General features: G+C 49.0%; 1 protein-coding gene across 1 annotated transcript in view; it reads right to left on the bottom strand.

The window, feature by feature from the left end:
• PLEKHG3 (pleckstrin homology and RhoGEF domain containing G3) overlaps positions 1–8,607 on the bottom strand; it is a 41,371-nt gene extending 32,764 nt beyond the window's left edge. Inside the window, exon 1 of the mRNA XM_059182333.1 lies at positions 8,340–8,607. The gene's annotated coding sequence lies outside the window, so the exon portion shown is untranslated. The remainder of the gene's footprint in view (positions 1–8,339) is intronic.
• Positions 8,608–13,031: the final 4,424 nt, after the last annotated feature.

The raw sequence follows: 13,031 nt of genomic DNA, 5'->3' as shown, positions 1-13,031 counted from the left end.
ACCCCAAGATAATTTTTATTTTATTGGTCTGATCGGAGGTGAAACTCAGACATCAGTCCTTTCTTTCTTACAGCTCTTTGTAAGGCTTTAGTGTGGAGCCAGAGTTGAGATCCGGTTTCATATAAAGAAAATACACTGCAGGTGAATTCGTAACCATGAGAAGCAAAACTTAAATTTAAAAGAAAATATTTTAATATATTTATAAAATCAGAATAGAAAAAGATTCCTTGAACAAGAGACAGAAAGTACAAAGAAAAAAATCAGTAAATCTGACATTAAAATTAAAACTTCCTTATAAAAAATATGACATTTATTAATAGTTACGATAACTTACAGTGCTATAATGAATATAACCTACCAAAGAGCAGTTACTCAACATATATAATTACTATAAATCAGAAAGAAAAAGGCAATAGCAATTACGGTTTGTTTTTTTAAATTTGAGAGAGAAAGAGCGCACACCAGAAGGTGCACTCACAGACAAAAGAGCCCAAGAGCAGGGAGCGGGAGAGGGAGAGATTCTCAACCAGACTGCTTGGTGACCATGTGGCCAGATGCGGGCCAATCATGAAGGGAGCCAAAACCAAGTCAGACATTTAACAGACTGAGCCGCCCAGGCACCCCAAGGCAAAGGCAACTCTCAGTAAAGTGCACCAGAATCTATACCAAGTGGGGGCAGGGGAGCTGGGGGACTGCAGAGCACACGTGTTTTACTCACTTAAAAACAAAAAGAAATTTTTAATGTACAGGGCAAAGACAGAATAACATGACTGGCCAAAAAAAAAAACAAGAAAAGTGTTCATCCCTACCTATAATCAAAGTGTTAATTTTAAAAACCCTTGCTTTAAATAATTTTTAAATACCATTTCATACCTACCAGATTTAAAGACACAGTACAAAAGTTAGTGAAACAGCAGTTCTCATATTTCTGGTAAGAACGCAACTTAGTTCCAAACCATTCTGGGACACTGTTTCACAGCGTCTTGAAAAGCACAACTTATTGCTGACACACAGGGCAGAGAAGACTGGGGCCCAGATGTTCAAAGTGGTACTATTTACAGTGGTGCAAAATGGATGTCCATCAGTAAGGGAACTGTGATAAAATTATACAATATGTGCCACACAACAGTTAAATGAATAAATGTGATTTAAACACATCAATATGGATAAATCTACATAACAATGTTGGGTAAAAAATCCAAGTTCAAGAAAACCACACTGGGGCGCCTGGGTGGCTCAGTGGGTTAAAGCCTCTGCCTTCGGCTCAGGTCATGGTCCCAGAGTCCTGGGATCCAGCCCCGCATGGGGCTCTCTGCTCAGCGGGGAGCCTGCTTCCTCCTCTCTCTCTCTGCCTGCCTCTCTGCCTACTTGTAATCTCTGCCTGTCAAATAAATAAATAAAATCTTTAAAAAAGAAAAAAAAAGAAAACCACACTGAACGTGATGCTATTTATAGTCAAAATAAAAACAACCCAATACCATACATGACTTATAGACAACAGTAAAAAGTATAAAAACATGCAAAGGTATAATAAACAACATATTTAGGAGAATGTCTCTTCTGGGGAGGGAGGCCAGAGAAAGGTTTCCCCAAGAAAAAGGAAGCTTCCACTGCATGCGTAACATTCTATCTCAGTGATAAATGAGAGGCAAGTATGATACCATGACCATTTGCCGGGACTGGATAGTGGGAACAGGGAGTCATGTCGGGGTTCCTAGGCAGGGGCGGGTCCCCAGGCTCCCAGAGACTGACCCAACAACCAGCACCAAGACTGCACACCAAAGCACTCTGCGGCAGCATCCCGGACCAGAACAAAGGAACAAAGCTCCTGATGGAAAGAGGCCTGTGATGTCTGAAACTGCAGTTCCTCCCTGTTATTTTCTGGCCTCCGAAAGTGCTGCGCAGCACCCAGGAAATGCTTAAAATGCAAATGGACTGAAAGCATTCCTGTTTCTCCTAAGGCAAGTGCCCTGTGGGGCAGCTGGCAATCTACCTGGGTGGGGCCATAACACAGTAAACCGCCCTGGCTGGATGCCCGTGGAGACTGCTGTCCAAAAAGCCACATTTTTAAGAGAGTTTTGAACCAGTCTTCAGTAAAGTTGAGTGCCTGTGCCCAGGGGTCATTCAAAAGTTCAAATCTCATTCCTGCCAAGTCTTGGCGAGGGATCCTGGACCGATTTCCAACCTCAGGTGGACTACGCTTCCTTATCTGTGGTTGGGGGTGACACCACTTATTTTGCCTTGCTAAGAGGAACAGTGATACTAGTATCTGAGTATCAGCATTTTTGAAACTTTTCATCAATCGGGTTGGGAATCTTTTAAAAAACACAGTAAGAGCTTCCTTGCATGCCTTCCTCAACAGTCAAGGGAGCATAATTTAACCTTTTCTGGATGACTCAAGGTCACAATTACAGCAAAGCATCCATTATGAAAACGATGACCCCCTCCTCCCCAGGGCCCAGGGCCCAGGTGTGCCAGGCCATTCCTCCTAAATGAGACCCTGGCTTCCGCCAGCATTGGCCCTTCCTGCTATTCTGACCTCTGTCCACTCTCACTGCCGACTTTCCACAACTAGGGGGTCATTTTTCCTCTCTGTGCTCACCTCTTTACTCTCTTTCCTTGGCTACTTCCTTTCAGCTGCTGGCTCTGAAAGAGGATGGCATAACGTACATATAAAAGTTAGAGTCTGAGGGAGCTGGGCTGAATAATAATGTAGGAATCTGGCTGCTCTGAGGCTCACTGGCTAGATGCAGATAAGCGAGGCTGCAGAGAGGACAGGTCCTAAAGAGCACAGAAGTGACCCCCACTACTGCCTTCAATGGCATAATATGGGACCTAGTATGGGACAAACTATACTCAAAACTGTAAGTACACCCTCCTGTCCGCAGGGGGGCAAAGCCCACAGCGCACCTGGCAGGACTGGACCCAGTGATCCCAGCAGCCGTGCTCTCCTCCAGAGTGCAGAAATCCAGAGCTGCCTGCCCCCCTACCATAGCAGCCCACCATGGGTTAACTTTCATAACTTTCCTAGGCGTCTTTAGACAGGAATAGAACATTTGTGAAGATTTCTTGAATTCCTAAGGTTTTACCACACAATAGGGTTTCACTTATATGAAAAATATTTATTGGTAGGGGCGCCTGGGTGGCTCAGTCAGTTGAGTATCTGCCTTCAGCTCAGGTCATGATCTTGGGGTCATGGGATCAAGTTCCATGTTGGGTTCCTTGTTCAGCCGAAGGCCTGCTTCTCCCTCTCCCTCTGCCCCACCCCTACTCATGTTCTCTCTCTCTCTCTAATAAATAAACAAATCTTTAAAAAAATATTTACTGGAATCCTAATACGCAGCAAGCACTGGGGATGTAGCATCGTGCAGGACAGAAAGACGCTGCATGAATACTGGTTCCCTTTTCCTGCCAACAAACACTTGCCAACTATTGCTCCAGAACCTCCATTGTATATACACAAACACACACAGACACGCACAGTCCTGCAGCTGGGACAGTAGAGGATATGTGTTTTGAAGCACTTCCGGGACTTGTAGGACCCATCTCTCCTCTTGAGATCCTGTTACCACAGAAAGAACTAGACCTCACTCCTCTCACACCTCTCCCTGCATTCTCAGCCAGACCCCAGCAATAATCAGCAACTTCAAGGACTCTCAGACTGGGTTTTCCAAAAGGCTGCATGGACAGCCACCACGGAGTCCGACAGAGCCTTTGTGCAGGTCCTGTGTCCAGCCCCACAATCTGCTCACCAGGAAAGAAGTTTAAGGTCCTTATAAATCCATTCCCTCAGCTTAAACCAGAGAGCCCTCCCCAAAGGCCTGTAAGAGAACTGTAAAAAGCCTGGCTTTCCCCCTTGCCTATGTTCCCAAATGGCCACAGCCCACCCGGAGGGGCCTAACCCTCACCACTGCTTTCTCCGCCCCCACCCCCCAACTCAGCTCCCACAGAACAAAAGCGGGAGCCAACGAGCCCACCGAGCCCAGATCACTGTCAGGCCCGGACCTCAGCACAAGCTGCTCACACCCTTGTTGATTACACTTCATACAGCTCGGTGCCACAGAACAAAGATGAAGCCAGCACAGTTCCTGCCCTCAGACAGCGTCCAATCAAAATAAAGAGCACACAGTGGGGGCCCAGTTAACAGGACCAGCCATCATTCCCGCCAGCTAACTCCCAGGGGGACTGCCACACGTCTCCAGGTGCACCTCCTTCTCATGCGGTAGTGGACCCTGCCCAGGTTTCCTCCTCCTCTGAGTACAGTCACCCAAAACCAAAAACAAAAATGCCTGGGGCTGTTCAGGGCCATCTATCTTTTTAACTTCCTCTGAAGCCAGATTATAACTAGCTTTATGCAGTCTCTAGGCACCAGCTGGCAGGCCCAGAAAGTTCCTTCACCACAGGGCCTGCCTGGCTGTCCTGCCTGTGCCACGGGGCCTGCAGGGGGTGTGGTCTGTCTGATGACCACTTCCCTAGACCTCACCCTCCACAGCCCATCCCTGCTTCCTGAGCCAGGGCAGGGCCCCCAGGAAACCGCTCACCACAGCTTTGACAGCAGTCTTAGAGCCGGCCCCTCCCTTTGAGGGCCGTGGTTCCAGCGGAGAAGAGACTGCAGACTGGCTGGGTGGACACCGCGGGAGCTGAGCAGTTAGAGTCTGGGCAGAACCCAAGATAAGGCTCCATCAGAATCCTCCTGCCCCCCATGCAATTTCCCCAGTCCTCCTCTCCCTCCCTCTAGGAACATAACTTATCTACAGGAGTCTGGGAGAGGGGCAGATAGCCTTCCCAGCTGTGAGGCCGCCTAGAGAGGCCAGGGACCATGCTGTGATTCATCAGGGTTGGTTAGATGCTGGGGGAATTCCAGAGCAAGGGAAGGCCAGGGCTACCCCCAGTTCAGCCTATCCTGGGGAAAGCACCACACACCTGGGAGCCTGGCATTCTCAGCCCAACCATCAGAAATCTAGGATACGGTAGAAAAGTCTCACTAACAAAGTCTGCACTAACCAGGATTTCTGTTTTATCTCCCTCCAATTCCTCACCCCTGCCCAACACTTGAAACACAAAGCCTTTCAGCCTAAGTCCTTAGCAATGGCATGAACTGTCTTGGGCTACCCCAACCCCACACACTTTGGTTGGAGAAATAATACAACTATCATTTACTGAACACCTCTGGAAGCTTTGCTGAGCGTTTAACACATTCTCATTGTTCATTCTCACAGAATACCATACATGGTAGATATGATGACTAACTCCATTTTACACGAGAAAAACACAGGCTCAGAGGAGTTCAGCACCAAGGGGCTAGCAAGCTGCAAAGCCGGAATTCGAACCTGGGTGCACCCAATTCCAAATCCGGCCCCTCAATCCCACAGTGGGTTGCTCTAAGTGGGAGTCAAGTAAAGGCGATAAGAGATGAAGGGAAATTCTTCCCTCAGGCATTATCTCCAATATCCCTTGCTCAGGCGGCTTCCCAGGACACTCCATCCAAAATGCCATCTTACTCCCTCCATGGCAATGCATATCCACCTCCTTCCCTATCACATGTCTCTACCTATCACTGACATTCTTTCTTTTTGTTGTTGTTTTTTACTGACATGCTTTCTATTTCATTTTCTATCTTGCTCACTGTCAGCCTCCCCCACTACAAGTCAGTTCCTGGTCAATATTTGTATATTTTGTTCACTACATCTATATTCATATACAGTAGGCGCCAAATAAATGTTGAATGAATGAATACTTAAAAATAGAACTAAGAAGCGTAATTGTAGGAAGAAAAAAAGGGACAATCCAACCATTTAGGGAAAGAAGAGAGGAGAAAAGGAAGTGAGAGTGCGTGGCCAGGAGCAAGTTAGCAGCCCTAAGAGGAGCCCAACAGGAGGCAATGAGGGTCTGCCAGGTCCCCTGTGGATTCCAGTAGAGCCTTCCTGCACAGGAGTGACCTCCAGCTGCCAAGCCTCCAGCCTGAGGGCTTCTGCTGGGGAGGGTGGGCAGGCAGCTCTGGAACAAAGGCCTATGGAGAAGCAGCTGGCCAGAGAGCCAGCACAGAGCAGAGGCCGAGGCCAGAGGGGCAGCCTGGGGAAGGGGGAGGGAGGCAAATGAGTCGCTGAAGAGAGCCCCAGTGCAGCTGCAAAGGCAACACCCCCCTCCAAAGCCCAGAGTCCCCTCAACCCCAGTAAAACAGAGAATAACTAGATAGCTCCACAATTAACCCTCCAAAGTCAGCAGCCCAGCGCCCTCCTTCACAAGGTTCTGAGAGGGGGTGGACGTAAAGGGGCAAGCCACGCGTCTGGAACACAGTCCCTTTTCCCCTCTCGCCCCAGTCATCCCTCAAGCCATGGCCTTTGGCCTCCTCCGGTGTAAACACAGTGACCCTAGGTTGGCTGTGGATTTGGTAAGCCAAATGTTTACTCTGGAGCTGAGATATCACAGGCCACAGATGTAAACCTCCACCATAGGACCCTGGTATTTACCATCTCCTGCGGCACACAGGGGACATATCCAGTAAACGTTAAAGCTCTTGAGAGCCCCTCTAGCCACAGTGAGCTCTTTATTCAGTATAAGAGTTTATGGAGTGCTTTCTACATGTCTGCTTTATGTGATCCTTACCACAACCTCTATAAGGAAGAGAACGCAAGTACCCTGCTTTACTCACGTGGAAACTGAGTCTGAAAGATATGTGATTTGCCCAGGTCATGTTGGAGAAAGCAGGGATTAGCAAGAGCATGAAATCTGAGTTCTAGTCCCTGTTTGGCCAACAGGGATCAGGCTCAAATCACCTGACATCTTCGGTCTCTGCTTCCTTCATGTGTAGCGTAGGCTAATGAGAGGCGCCTTCCAGCACTAGTCACTCTACCAATCTTTGATGGTATGCAGTAGAGCCAGATTAAAATTCAAGCAAAATCCTGTGTTGGACTCCCAGGCCAGTGCTCTTTCCACTTTCCTGATAGGCCACATCTAATAAAACAACCCTTAAGCCACTCCCTCTGCTTCTAGGACTTGGTTTACCCCATGTTGACTCCCTGCTCTATCCCCAGAGCAAGAAACCAGGGAGCCAAGGGGTCGTCCAGCCCCCAGAGAAGGGAACAGGTTCAGCAAAAGCACCAGGAGCACCTAACATGGCTTAGAAGGAAGAGACGAGGCACCCCGGGATCTCAGGACGGGGTACACCTTCCTTTGGCTCTTACTATCTAGGTTTTCTGTTGGGAGGATGAAATGAAGTCATTCCCCGCTTAAGTCAATGAGGATTCCACTTCCAGTCCATCAAGGGAGGTGCTGGAAAAGCACTCTCCTAAAAGGAAGCAGGCGATGTCATTACTCTCCCTACTTATTATTTCTTAAGCAAGGTCTATGTGACTGGGTTTCAAGAAGAGGCAGGGCTAGGGAGACTCTTAAGAACCCAGTCTAGGGTTCCATGTAGGATAATGCAGTCGGAGTTGCCTCCCCAGGGGCCCTGGAGAAGACAGCCTCCTCCATCTGCCCACAGTTTAGCAAGTGGCCTAGAGGATAAAACTCTTACCGCGGCCACAAACACCGCGCCGCTCCCCCCACCCCCGAGGCCACACCTCCCCAGCCTCCTACCATTACACTTCCCACTCTTCTCTTTGTTTTCAAAAGCAGCTCCGAAGAGTAAAAGAAGCTACCTAAAAATATCTTGAAATTTCAAGTTTGCCCTTCTCCTCCTAGCTTTCCAAACCAAAGGGCTGAGAATGGGGAGAAAACCAAATAGATTTCAGGAGTGGGCGATGTCGAGGCCGACAGTGGCAGGCAGTGGCCTCTATGCCTTCGGCTCCCGACATTCCCTTTCTGGCACCCACTCTAACCCTTCCAGGACAGGAGCTGAGATTCTCAAGAACGAGCACTGTGGAGTACCAACCCGGAACAAGCTGCAGACGCCCGTTGGGCTCCCAGGACCAGAGGCTGAGGTCCTTCCCCAGAAGGGTCCACCCGGCCCAAGTCCCACAGTCCCAGGGAAGGGCCAGCCCTCTGGCGCCCGAGCGCGCAGGGGGAGCGGGCAGGCGCAGCCTCGCGGGCTTCCCGGCTTTCAAACGGAGCTTCCCGGAGCCACCTGGCGCGCTCGCTCCTTGTGGTTCCGGGGTGGGGACTACAGGACAGAAAAGGTCTCGGTGTACGAGCCTCCCGCGCTCCGGTCCTCTACTGGCGTTGGGGGAGAGGGGGAGGTCGCCCTGGAAGGCGCCAACGCAGCCCCGGGCCCTCCTCAGTCGTCCCGAGTCCCCACCCGGCGGGGGGCTGGAGCGAGGAACCGGGAGGGTGGGGGACTTCGGAGGGGCTCTAGGCACTGCCACTGGCCGAGGGAGATGGGAGAAGCGAGGGCCACTCACCGCGCGGTCGCCGCCCCGCCGGGTCCCGCACGCTCTGCGCGCGAGGCTGCCCAGGTGCGGCCGCGACGCAGGCGCGAGTTTGAAAGTCGCTCTCCGCAGGGGCTGAGGCTGCCGGCCGCTCCCGCCCACGGTACGGTCCCTCCGCGATCGGGGTTGCGGCCAGCTGCTGACGCGGGCCCCCGGGACCCCAGCCCGCGCGCGCCTTCCCAGCGCCCGGCAGGAAGTCGGGGCCGGGCGAGCGGGGCCGGAGCTGCGGAGGGAGGGGAGAGCGGGAGGGAGGGGCGGGCCAGGAATTTTTCCAGTGGGTGGAGACTCGGGCCGGCCGCTGGAATCCAGCAATTGGCGGCTCCGCGGGGACCCGGAGAACCTTCGCGACGCGGCGAGCCGGAGCCCGAGGTGAAGGGGAACGGGCGCCGCTAATGATTAACGCCCGCAGGTGGGGCGAGCGCGCCGCCCCGACGGTGACCGACCCGCCCTACGCGAGCCGCTCCCGGGCCGCCTAGATGCTCGCAGATCCAAAGACGCACGTGGTGGGGGTCACGCCGGTGTCACAGCCAAACAGCCCCAGTTGTGCGGATAGGAAAGGGGGCTTAGGAAGACATTAATTGCTATCGGCTTGGGGTGGGGGGCGGTCTCGAGCCTACCAGAGCAGGTCACCTTGGCTTTTCTGAGTCAGAAAGGCACGTCACGAATTTCTCGCCTCAACTCGGTCCCTGTGATCCGTTCCAAATGTAAATCCCGGCCTCGGGGGAGCTGAGGAGATGAGGAAACGGGTAACCTGGCGGAAGTCCACTAAAAGGCTGCTAGGTGGATAAAACAAGATGCAGAAACCTGTGTAATAGAGAACCTGTCTCTTGTTTTTACGGCTGTATGTAATACTATGGCCATGGGAAGGTACACACCTGGAAGGGGGTCACGGACACTCAGTAAGGACTTGAGCAAGATCATAAATTTTAAAACGCAAAATAATTCATCAGTAAGGATAGGGGAAAGATGCTGTCTGTTCCAGCACAAGGCAGGAGAGGAGGCCAGGGTGGGGCCCCAGAAGAGATCCCACTGCTTAGACATTACCATCTGGGGAGGAGGAATGGGACTCTGATATCGAATCACTGGGTTCTGTGTAGACAAGTGTGTATAGTAAACGGCAAAGAGAGTTCTTGTTTAAAAAAAAAAGAACACAAGCTTAAAAAAAATAAAGTCTGCTCCAGGCTAATGCAAACTCCAGGTGATTTACAGGGAGGGGAGGGGAGGAGAGGGACTGGAGCGGAAGGAAATGGCTTTCAGGTGACTTTGAAACTGGATCCTGGCAGAGGGTGGGGTGAAGACAGAGGGGCTCCTAGCTCCCGACTGCCCGGGAAGAGGTTAAGTGGAAACGGGACCCACATTCCTCGGGGAGGGAGGGTCGGCTCCAACCTTGCAGAGCCCTACCTTTGCCTCCCGGGAAGGTGAAAGCCGAGACTGCGGAAGGAGTTTGGGGGTAAACAGCCGCCGGGGCTCTACCAGATAGAGCCAGCCAGGGCCCCCCGCTGAAGAGAAAAGTGAGAAGCCCCGAGTCCCTTCCTGTCTTGGGGCTGGGGGTGGGGGAGGCAGTCCTTCCTCATACTTGCGCCTTTCTGTGAGCCTGCTTTCTTCTCTGATCACCCAAATCCTATCTATCCCGTTCTTCCACCTCAAACTCCAGGTTCCAAAGAAGGCCCTTGACTTATCTAAGCCATTACTGAACGCACCCGTCACACCTCCGGCAGGGAATAGTGCCAATGACAGTAATAATAACTCATTTGGTGGATGCTTACCATTTGTAGGGCCCAGTGCTATGCTATTTACATTGTCTCCCTCTATCCTCACAGTTACCTTGTGAGCTAGTCAGTATCCTTATACCCATTTTACAGATCGATAACTGAGGATCAGAAGGTAACTAGCAACTTAACCAAGATTACATAACCAGCAAAAACAGACCCTGACAAGATCCCAGATACGTCTAACATCTGAGTGCTTACTATCTGCTAACCATCATTCTAAGCCCTTTGTACAAACAGTTGTGGTCACAGAAGAAACAGAGGCAAGGTCACACAGCTAGTGTGTGATAGACCTGGGCAAAGCTGATCTTCGTCACCATCTATTCTGCGTTCTTTTTGACACCTGTTATATTCAGTTCAGCTCATTATAATGCCTTGCATTGCTTCTGATTGTTTGAATGTACATAACCTATTTCCTAAAAAGATTTTAATCTTCCCTTATGGCAGAAGTTATATAGGAAGCATTCTGTAAAGCAATTCAGGTGAAATAACCCAAACAGTTTGAAATCATAGCTCACCTCTAAGAATAAAAACCTGTGTCTGGGCCCAGGCTCCAGCGATCAGAGCCTCTCTCCTCCCTGCCTCTTCCAATCCTTGCTTTAGTGTCTGCACTCTCCCTGCTATAAAATCATTTATTATTATAATAATACCTTGTGCTCCAGTAATGTCTTTAATCCAAGATCTCAAAGTGTTTTTAAAAATACAGATTAATTCATCTTCACAGTACCCCCACTGAGATGGGCAGATGGAGGTATTCTCCCCCATTTTTATGGGTGAGAAAACCAGGATGGCACAGAGAATTGAAATGACTCACTATGGAAGTCAGTGGAAGGGTTTCTTCTCCCGGCCCTTGCCCTCCTCCTTCCTAACTCTTGGCTGCCAACATCTGCATCAAAATTTCAAATCCCAGAGACAAAGACCATTGAGTTTCACAATAAAGGACATTTCCAAGCTGTCATTTCAGCTGCTCTATTGTGGTAGACCTCAGGAGAGGGAGGGGATGTAAAAACTGCCAAGGTCCTGAGGCTCTGTGCTTCCAGCTCTGAGAAGGAACCCCGGCTGGCTGGAATGGGGGAGGAAGTCCTCCTCCAAGGTGACCTAAAAAGCCCAAACAAGCTTTAATGTCTCAAAGCTTCCAGAGTATCGAGTGGCATTTCAGTAATATTTCCCAAAGTGTGTGCCACAGTAACAAGAAAATAAACAAACTAAATGTCATCAAAAATCTAAAACTTTTATGCCTCAAGAGGCATCAAGAAAGTAAAAAAAAAGAGAGAGAGAGAGAAAATTGTGGCAAATCATGTATCTGATAAGAGATTTTATCTAGAATGTGTAAAGGATCCCTACAAGCAAATAACCCAAATAAAAAAGCAACCCAATTTAAAACTGAGCAAAAAATCTAAACAGACATTTATCCAAAGATATACAGATGGCCAATAAGTATATGAAAAGATGCTCAACAACCTTAGCCACCATAGAAATGAAAATTAAAAAATGAGGGGCACCTGCCTAGCTCAGTCAGTGGAGCATGTGACTCGTGATCTGTGGGGTCATGAGTTCAGGCCCCATGTTGGGTGTGGAGTCTAGTCTACTTAAAAAAAATAAAAAGTAAAAAAAAACTTTTTTAAATGAGGGTGCCTGGGAGGCTCAGTCCGTTAAACCTATTTAAGGTTTTCTCTCTCCTTCTCTTTCTCCCTCTGCCCCTCCCCACCTCAAAAAAAATTTTTTTTTAATGAAATCTCATTTATACTGTTAGGATGGCTAAAATCAAAACGTGTAATAATTAGTGTTAATGAGGTTGTGGAGGAATTAGAACTCTCATACATAAAAGATTAAACCCAGTGAACATATGACTCAGCAATTCCATTCCCAGGTGTGTGTGTGCGTGTGTCCAAGAGAACTGAAAACATCTGTCCACACAAAACCTTGTACAGGAGTGTTCGTTCACAGCATCATTATTCATAATAACCAGAAAGTAGGCACAACCCAAATGTCCACCAGTTAGTGATGAATGGATAAACAAAATGTATATTTCTACAATGGAATATTCAGTCATAAAAGGAATGAGGTACTGGTTGAAGCTACACCATAGATGAACTCTGAAGTCTTTATGCTAAGTGAAAGAAGTCAGCCATAAAGAACCACATCTGTATAATTCCATGTATATGAACAGTCCAGAATATGCAAATCTATACAGACAAAGTCCATTTGTGCCTGCTTTAGAGCTGGGGTTGGGGTGGTGGGAAGTTGGAGGAGATGGGGAGATGGGGTTTCTATTAGGAGTGCTATAAACACTAGAAATGAGTAAGGGTGGAGACGAAGTGGCCGAGTGGTTAAGGCAATGGACTGCTAAAAAAGAGTAAGGGACAGAAGGGTCAGGTGGGGAGAGATAGGTAGGGGGCTACGTGATCAGGCGCACCAAAAATCCCAGAAATGCTGAGGTATAAGGGAACCAGAGATAAGGCAATAGAACCAGACCACCTCGTTGGCCTTAAACATCAGAGATGAGGTATTCAAAGGAGAAGTTATCATGGTGCTATCAGTGGTGATGTCAAGATTTCAGTTCCCTGGTCAGTCTTCTATAAAAGACCGACCATAAAAAACCTCAGTGGCAATCCACTCGGGAGGGGCTCCTCCTGAGTGCTTTTTACTTTCCTTCCTGTTCTCACCTTCACTTAATATAACTTTCACTTCATTTCACCCTTAAGTGTCCTCGAGAGTCATTCTCCGACTCTGAGACAAGGACCCTGCAACCCTACAACAAAATAGTGATTATACCCCCCAAAATGGAAAAAACAATAATAACAACAACAACAACACCACACATGGAATTGTATATTTTAAGTGGGTAAACTGTGTATATCTCAATAAAGCTGTTAACTCATTTTTTTAAATTGTG

The sequence above is a fragment of the Mustela lutreola genome, chromosome 7, assembly GCF_030435805.1.
Source record: "Mustela lutreola isolate mMusLut2 chromosome 7, mMusLut2.pri, whole genome shotgun sequence".
Lineage (NCBI taxonomy): Eukaryota > Metazoa > Chordata > Mammalia > Carnivora > Mustelidae > Mustela > Mustela lutreola.
The sequence above is the reverse complement of the archived record's forward strand: the minus strand, read 5'-3'. Positions and strand labels throughout refer to the sequence as shown.